Source organism: Staurois parvus, unplaced genomic scaffold, assembly GCF_062004578.1.
Source record: "Staurois parvus isolate SC_StPar_1 unplaced genomic scaffold, SC_StPar_1.0 ptg003324l, whole genome shotgun sequence".
Lineage (NCBI taxonomy): Eukaryota > Metazoa > Chordata > Amphibia > Anura > Ranidae > Staurois > Staurois parvus.
The window spans coordinates 29,495-37,598 of record NW_028321120.1 but is presented as its reverse complement, the minus strand read 5'-3'; the positions used below and the strand labels follow the sequence as shown (position 1 = coordinate 37,598).

At 46.0% G+C, this 8,104-nt stretch overlaps 1 long non-coding RNA gene across 4 annotated transcripts in view; it reads right to left on the bottom strand.

Moving 5' to 3' along the window:
- Nucleotides 1-1,199: 1,199 nt before the first annotated feature.
- LOC149428313 (uncharacterized) overlaps nt 1,200-8,104 on the bottom strand; it is a 29,396-nt gene continuing 22,491 nt past the window's right edge. For 3 of the 4 annotated variants that reach the window (XR_016310776.1, XR_016310775.1, XR_016310777.1), the window contains one exon: nt 1,200-1,443. This is a non-coding gene — a long non-coding RNA (uncharacterized LOC149428313). Of the gene's footprint in view, nt 1,444-3,339; nt 3,416-8,104 lie in introns of all 4 variants that reach the window. The other variant, XR_016310778.1, reaches the window with a different exon arrangement.

Genomic DNA, 8,104 nt, shown 5'->3' with positions numbered 1-8,104 from the left:
ATTGACTTTATTCATGTGGGGGGGCATGTGTGTATTCTTAATAAAACAGAGAGCTGAGCCTAAAATCAGCCCCTTATGTGAGTTGCAACCAGCCTTAGAGTGTCGTGTGATCATTCCAGGGTAACGGAGCTCCATCACCCACAAATTCAACAGAACCAAAGTATTTGGATGGGCAGGAATCGTGTAGTTTGGCTGCAGTCGTGGTAAGCGAGATTCGCACAGCTTTATGGGGGATTTCTGCGCATCCAACTGCGAGTACTCACGGTAAGGAGAAATTCGTTAAAGCGAATTTCCAAGACAGTGCCCATCAGAGTGCCCCCTTTACAACAGGTGTCCCCATCACAGTGCCACCTTACATCAGGTATTCCCATCAGAGTGCCCCCTTTCACTCAGAGTACCCCTTTAAATCATATTCCCCATCAGAGTGCCCCTTTCCACAGTATGTGCCCGTCAGAGTGCCCCCTTAACATAACATGGGCCCGTCAAAGTGCCCCCTTAACATAACATGGGGCCGTCAGAGTGCCCCCTTAACATAACATGGGGCCGTCAGAGTGCACCCTTAACATAAAATAAGGGGCACTCTGATGGGCACATTTATAGTAAGGGGCACTCTGATGGGCACATTTATAGTAAGGGGCACTCTGATGGGCACATTTATAGTAAGGGGCACTCTGATGGGCACATTTATAGTAAGGGGCACTCTGATGGGTACATTTATATTAAGGGGCACTCTGATGGGCACATTTATAGTAAGGGGCACTCTGATGGGCACATTCTATGTTGTGTCCATCACAGTGCACCTTAACATTAAATGTGCCCATCAGCATGACTCTAACATTAAATGTGCCCATCAGAGTGCCCCTGTAAGACTACACCCTACCTTAAGGGCAGACAGGAGCTGTGTCAGGATCCTTGCTGAAGAATGCTTGTGTACAGGCAGGGAGAGGGAGCCGGAGAGACAGTGAGCTGCAAGGGGCGGGGCGCACACACGTGATGTCATGTTGCTGTGAGGACCGCCCTGCTCAGCGGCAGATCTGTCATTGCAGGCTGGCGGTCCAGAAGGGAGCATTTTGGGGCCGTTCTCGGACTGTGGTCCGCCATTTAGTGACCGCTGGTTTAGATACTGAGCAAGTCTATTGTAGCTAACACGAATAGCATTTTGTTTGTTCACCACAAACTATAAGAAAAACTACAGCAGCCAGTGGGAAAGGTCTAAATTTAATAAAATTAAACACTGCACACAGAAATCATGACTACGTACATGAAGGTGCACAGAGCAGCAATGCAGGATGGATGGATGGATGGATAGAATGAGTCTGTTGGCGACTTTTACTGCAGTGATCAGGAGGGAAGGAGGATGGGGATTCTGAGGTCATGGAGCTTCATCCCACTGGGCACAGCATTCATGGTTCCCAGGTAGTGACATGGAGTCTTGCGCTCCATCTGTTGGAAAAGAGAAGAAGAATGAACAAATTGAATTGACTGCAGGAGGACATGACACAAAAAAGAAGAGGATTGGAGCGGTTTGCCTTAAAAAAAAGTACAACCTTACATCACTTTAAATTTATCCTGTATGTTGATTAAAAAAAGAGAAAATCAATGTTTCCTGTAATCCCTCACCCTTTCCCAACAATTCCCCCCCTTCAACAAGCACCAGCATGACTTCACAAACACCACTCCTTCGGGGCTTTACTTTCATTTCCAACTGAACAGATTGGCTGAGGAGCAAAAACCAGGAAAGTATTTGCATTTGTGGAGGTTGGCATTATGGTGAACCTGTCGCTTTATCCTGAATGTGCAGATTAATTTAACCTTCATGCGTTTACTTTGCAAGGAAGAATGAAGGTTGAATTTTATCAAAGAGAACCTGTCACCCAAACACCATGGAGAGACCCATCCTGTGCACAGACCCAATACACAGCTTATTAGTATAAAATTATGGATGTACTACAAGCCACAATGTTAATGCTGCTCCCTGGGCAATTCACAGGCTGTATTTTATTAAATATTAGACCATCCTAAAAGCGTGGTCTTCCACGGGGCTAGGAAATGCACAGTTGAATAGGGACCCATCCATCTTTCAAAACAGCTCTTAAATTTACCCATATATTAGAAACAATGTGAAACCCCCCGGAAAAGCAATTGGCTGGAAAAAGACATTTGATATACCGTATTTTTTGCTCCATAAGATGCATTACCCCCCCAAAAAAAAAAAATGGAGAAAAATGTCTGTGCATCTTATGGAGCGAATATGGAGCAGCCGGTCTGGTATTCCTGCTGCCGCCGTGTCAGAATACCTGGCCGGCCACTCGGCTCTTCTCTGCAGCAGAGCCCTTACCTGTTCCTCGGTCCAGAGCTCTACAGTCTTCTCTCCCAGCACCGGCATCTTTAGTGTGGGCACCAGGCTGTGACAGCCGGGTGCCCACTGCGCATGCATGAGAAGTGTTGCTCTCTGTGAGTGGTCCAGCAGTCTTCTGGGACCTGTCAGTGTCCCAGAAGACGGGGAGGGAGGACAACTCAGTGCAAGTGGGAGTGGGTACCTGCTACCCCTCCCTCCCCAAAGGTCCGCAGTCTCTGCTCATCCCCTGTACTGTGTCCGCAGTCTCTGCTCATCCCCTGTACTGTGTCACCAGTCTCTGCTCATCCCCTGTACTGTGACCGCAGTCTCTGCTCATCCCCTGTACTGTGACCGCAGTCTCTGCTCATCCCCTGTACTGTGACCGCAGTCTCTGCTCATCCCCTGTACTGTGACCGCAGTCTCTGCTCATCCCCTGTACTGTGACCGCAGTCTCTGCTCATCCCCTGTACTGTGACCGCAGTCTCTGCTCATCCCCTGTACTGTGACCGCAGTCTCTGCTCATCCCCTGTACTGTGACCGCAGTCTCTGCTCATCCCCTGTACTGTGACCGCAGTCTCTGCTCATCCCCTGTACTGTGACCGCAGTCTCTGCTCATCCCCTGTACTGTGACCGCAGTCTCTGCTCATCCCCTCTACTGTGTTCGCAGTCTCTGGTCATCTCCTGTACTGTGTCTGCAGTCTCTGGTCATCTCCTGTACTGTGTCTGCAGTCTCCGGTCATCTCCTGTAGTTTGTCCGCAGTCTCTGGTCATCTCCTGTACTATGTCCGCAGTCTCTGGTCATCTCCTGTAGTATGTCCGCAGTCTCTGGTCATCTCCTGTACTATGTCCGCAGTCTCTGGTCATCTCCTGTAGTATGTCCGCAGTCTCTGGTCATCTCCTGTATTATGTCTGCAGTCCATTGGGTCAAAATATTTTTTTTCTTGTTTTCCTCCTCTAAAACCTAGGTGCATCTTATGGAGCAAAAAATACGGTATATCCACCTGTGTCTGTCTGGGTCTCTTCCCTGCCGAGTAACCACCAGCTTATCACTGACCATTCCTGCAAACTTCCAGGAATCTAAAAAAAAAAAAACAAAAAAAAAAAACACTTAGCTTAACACTTAACACAAAAAACATAGCTGGTGTCAGTGAAAGGAATAGTCCATCACTGATGGGAGGAATAATACCTCATTGTTGGTCAGAGGGAGGAATACACCCTGTTCCAAATTATTATGCAAATTCTATTTAAGTGTCACAAAGATTAAATATTTTGTTTTTCAGTTTAACTCATGGATGGCATTGTGTGTCAGGGCTCTTTTGATCACTGAACACAATCTCGGACACCTGTGATAATTAGATTAGCAGGTGAGCCCAATTTAAGGAAACACTACTGAAGGAGGGCGTTCCACATTATTAAGCAGAGCACCGTTTTCAAGCAATATGGGGAAGAAAAAGGATCTCTCTGCTGCCAAAAAGAGTGAAATAGTTCAATGCCTTGGACAAGGTATCAAAACATTCGATATTTCACGAAAACTTAAGCGTGATCATCGCACTATTAAGAGATTTGTGGCTGATTCAGAGCACAGACGGGTTCGTGCAGATAAAGGCACATTGAGGAAGATTTCTGCCAGATCCATGCATCGGATCAAGAGAGCAGCTGCTAAAATACCATTACATAGCAGCAAACAGATATTTGAAGCTGCTTGTGCCTCTGGAGTCCCACGGACAACAAGGTGTAGAGTCCTCCAGAGTCTTGCAACTGTGCATAAACCTTCTATTCGGCCACCACTAACCAATGCTCACAAGCAGAAACAGCTGCATTGGGCAGAAAAATGCATGAAGACTAATTTTCAAACAGTCCTGTTCACTGATGAGTGTCGTGCAACCCTGGATGGTCCAAATGGATGGAGTAGTGGATGGTTGGTGGACGGCCACCCTGTTCCAACAAGGCTGCGACGTCAGCAAGGCGGTGGTGGAGTCATGTTTTGGGCCGGAATCATGGGAACAGAGCTAGTCGGCGCCTTTAGGGTCCCCGAAGGTGTAAAAATGACCTCTGCAAAGTATGTGGAGTTTATGACTGACCACTTTCTTCCCTGGTACAGAAGGAAGAACTATGCTTTCCGTAATAAAATCATCTTCATGCATGACAATGCACCATCTCATGCTGCAAAGAATACCTCTGCATCAATGGCTGCTATGGGGATAAAAGGAGAGAAAGACATGGTGTGGCCTCCATCCTCCCCTGACCTCAATCCTATTGAGAACCTTTGGAGTTGGATCTGTGTTTAACAGATGAGGCTGAGCGCTCCTTACGTTGGACTCGCCAGAAGTGGTATTGCAAAGCTAACAAACCAGACTCTATGTTGGCCCGTAGATTGCGTTCTTTTGCGCAACACCCTAAACCGATATCTTTACGTACTCGTCACAATACCCTTACGAGCAACCCAGTAACGGTTTTAGAGGAGTTCCGGCACAGACTAGCTAAACTTTACTCTGATCCCACCCGGGCTGACCCTCAGTCTATTTCTGACTTCTTATCTAGTTTGTCATTACCTACTTTAACACCGGCCCATAAGGATCTGATGGATCGCAATATCCAAGTATCTGAAGTTTTGCAATGTATAGCGGAACTGAAAACAGGCAAACGCCCAGGTCCTGATGGATACACGGCACTATATTATAAGAAATTGGCTGATGTGCTCGCTCCCCACCTTGCCGCTATGTTTAATGCGGTGAAGGGAGGTTCAAATTTTTCCCCGGACTCTTTAACTGCTAATGTAGTTATGATCCCTAAACCGGACCGAGATCATTCTTCCTGGGCTAATTATAGGCCTATCTCTCTTACCAATATCGATATGAAGATTCTTACTAAGATTTTGGCTACTCGATTGAATTCCTTCCTTTCTCGTCTGATTAAAAAGGATCAGGTGGGATTTGTTCCCCATAGGCAGGCCGGAGATGCCATTAGACGTATTTTACAATTGCAACATTTGGCCCATACTCGTAAAATCGATATGATGCTCTTATCCTTGGACATCAACAAGGCTTTTGACACTTTATCCTGGCCGTATCTCCTGTCGGTCCTCCATCGTTTTGGCTTCGGTCCTTCCTTCTTGCGATGGATCTCTTCACTATATACATCCCCTCAAGCGAAGCTTAGATACTACGGATTTGAGTCTTCTACGTTCTCGGTTGCTAGAGGTACTAGGCAGGGCTGCCCGCTTTCCCCTTTACTTTTTATCTTAGCCCTGGAACCGTTGGCAGAAGCAATCCGTGTACATCCTGATATTAAGGGAATCGATGTGGCGGGCTCCCAACATAAATTATCGTTGTTTGCGGATGACATATTATTGTCAATCTCGAATCCGGGGATTACTTTGCCTAATTTACTAGCAGTTCTTGATTCTTTTGCCACCCTCTCAGGTTTACACGTCAATCCAGCTAAATCAAGAGCTATGTCAGTTACCCTCCCACCATCACTTCTGACTACTTTGAAGCAAACGTTCCCCTTCCAATGGCTTTCGGCCTTACCATATCTAGGAATTAAGCTTACCCCGACATATGATGGACTGTATCAGGCTAACTTTCCCACTGTTTTTCATGAGTTGACTGAGCTTTTGTCCTCTTGGTCCCATTTCCCGTTATCATGGTTTGGCAGAATTAATGCAATCCGTATGACCTACCTTCCTAAACTATTACACCTATTTCGTGTTCTGCCAGTTTCAGTACCTTCGCATATATTGCGTATACATCAGCGAAAACTTTTGTCCTTTATTTGGGGCTCCTCTCGACCTAGAATTAGCAAGCACATTTTATTTGCGCGGCGGAATGCGGGCGGGTTATCTGTTCCAAATCTCCAGTCCTATTATTTGGCGGCTAACATTGCCCCTTTAGCTCATATTCATGCTTCTCACCATTTCCCCCTGTGGGCTGTAGTAGATATGATGGACTCTCACCCGATACCGCTCCCCTCCTTGCCCTGGCTCCCTAATGCTCAGCGTCCATCTAATCTTAGCCCAACGCTGACACTTTCGCTTCGTCTTTGGGATTCTATAAAATACTCCGCTGGCCTTATCTCTCCTCATCTGCCTCTGCTACGTCTATTGCATAACCCATTATTCCCTCCGGGTAAGGATAACCCTAGACAGTTTGTCTGGTGGCAGACACATGGTTTTTATGATATTCATTCACTCCTATCCCCCACCAGAATAATTACCTTTGACACTTTGCGTTCTTCTTATAACATTCCCCTCCGAGAACATTTTGGTTATCTTCAACTTCGTCACTTTATTCATACTCTAATACGTACGCATCCAGGACCTTACCGTTTATCCCCTTTTGAAAGCCAGTGTAGACATAGACCTCATGCTCCAGGTCTGATCTCCCTGATTTATTCTTCCATTATGTCATATAGAACCCCTCCGGTTCGTTCCTACCATCAGCGTTGGCAGTCGGAATTAGGGGGAACCCTGGATCAACAAGACTGGCAGCTCATGACCCAAACATTATCTAAGTGTTCCAGGAATGTTATTATTCTTGAGAATGCCTACAAAATTCTATACCGATGGTATTATACGCCTGCCCGTCTAGCTAGTTTTATTCCTACCTATTCCCCGGTTTGTTTTCGGGGATGTCAGCAATTAGGTACCATGGCACATATCTGGTGGACTTGTCCTAAGGTAAGCAGGTTGTGGATTAGGGTGTATGCCCTCCTCCGCACTATTCTTCATACAGACATTAAGCGTAATCCATATGAAGCGCTTCTATTTAAACCACCAGAGGGCCTTCTCCGCTCTGAACGGCAACTGGCATCACATTTATTTATGGCAACTAAGTTGACGATTGCGAGGGCTTGGAAGACTCCTGTTCTTAGCTTTGAGGCTGTCAAAAACCGGATGAACTTCATAATGGTCAATGAAAAACTGACGGCCATATTATTGGATACCGATACAAAATTTCTGCAGATATGGCGTCCCTGGCTGGACGTAGCCCAGCCCTCGAGATTCGACCAGTCCCTTCTATCGATATGAGGATGGATTCTGCTGTGATCCCCCCGGGGCCCCTCCCTCTCCCCCCTTTTTTTTTTGTTGTGTGTCTGTGTGTGTTGTCCATGTCTCTCTACTATTTGTCTTTTTCTACTCTTCTGTTTACTCTGCTCTTAAACATAATTTAAGGATTGTACCTCCTGTTCTCTACGCTGCATTCGTAAGGCTATTTATGCAATCTAGATTTCTTTTTAAATTCTAGGTCATGAATATGTGCTGTTTTTTGATGCGGCCTTTTCTCGGGCCTTTCCTGTTTATTATAATGTTGATATAGCAATACTTCCCTTTGGAGTTTACATTATCATTGCCCACAAAGGTCTGTTGCCCGTTCTCTCCCAACCTCCCTCCCCATCCCCTCCCTCCGGGCACCTATGTAAACTTTTCCGATTTTGCCTTTATTGATGCATGCCTTGCACCAGCTTCCCTTCATTTATTGTACTATGTAAATGTTGGTCATTGAATTTTTGTTACGATTGTCTGTTCATCTTTGCTTATTTTTCAATAAAGCTTTTTGTAAAAGAGAACCTTTGGAGCATCCTCAAGCAAAAGATCTATGAGGGTGGGAGGCAGTTTACATCCAAACAGTAGCTCTGGGAGGCTATTCTGACATCTTGCAAACAAATTCAAGCAGAAACTGTCCAAAAACTCACAAGTTCAATGGATGCAAGACTTGTAAAGCTGCTATCAAATAAAGGGTCCCATGTTAAAATGTAACGTGACCT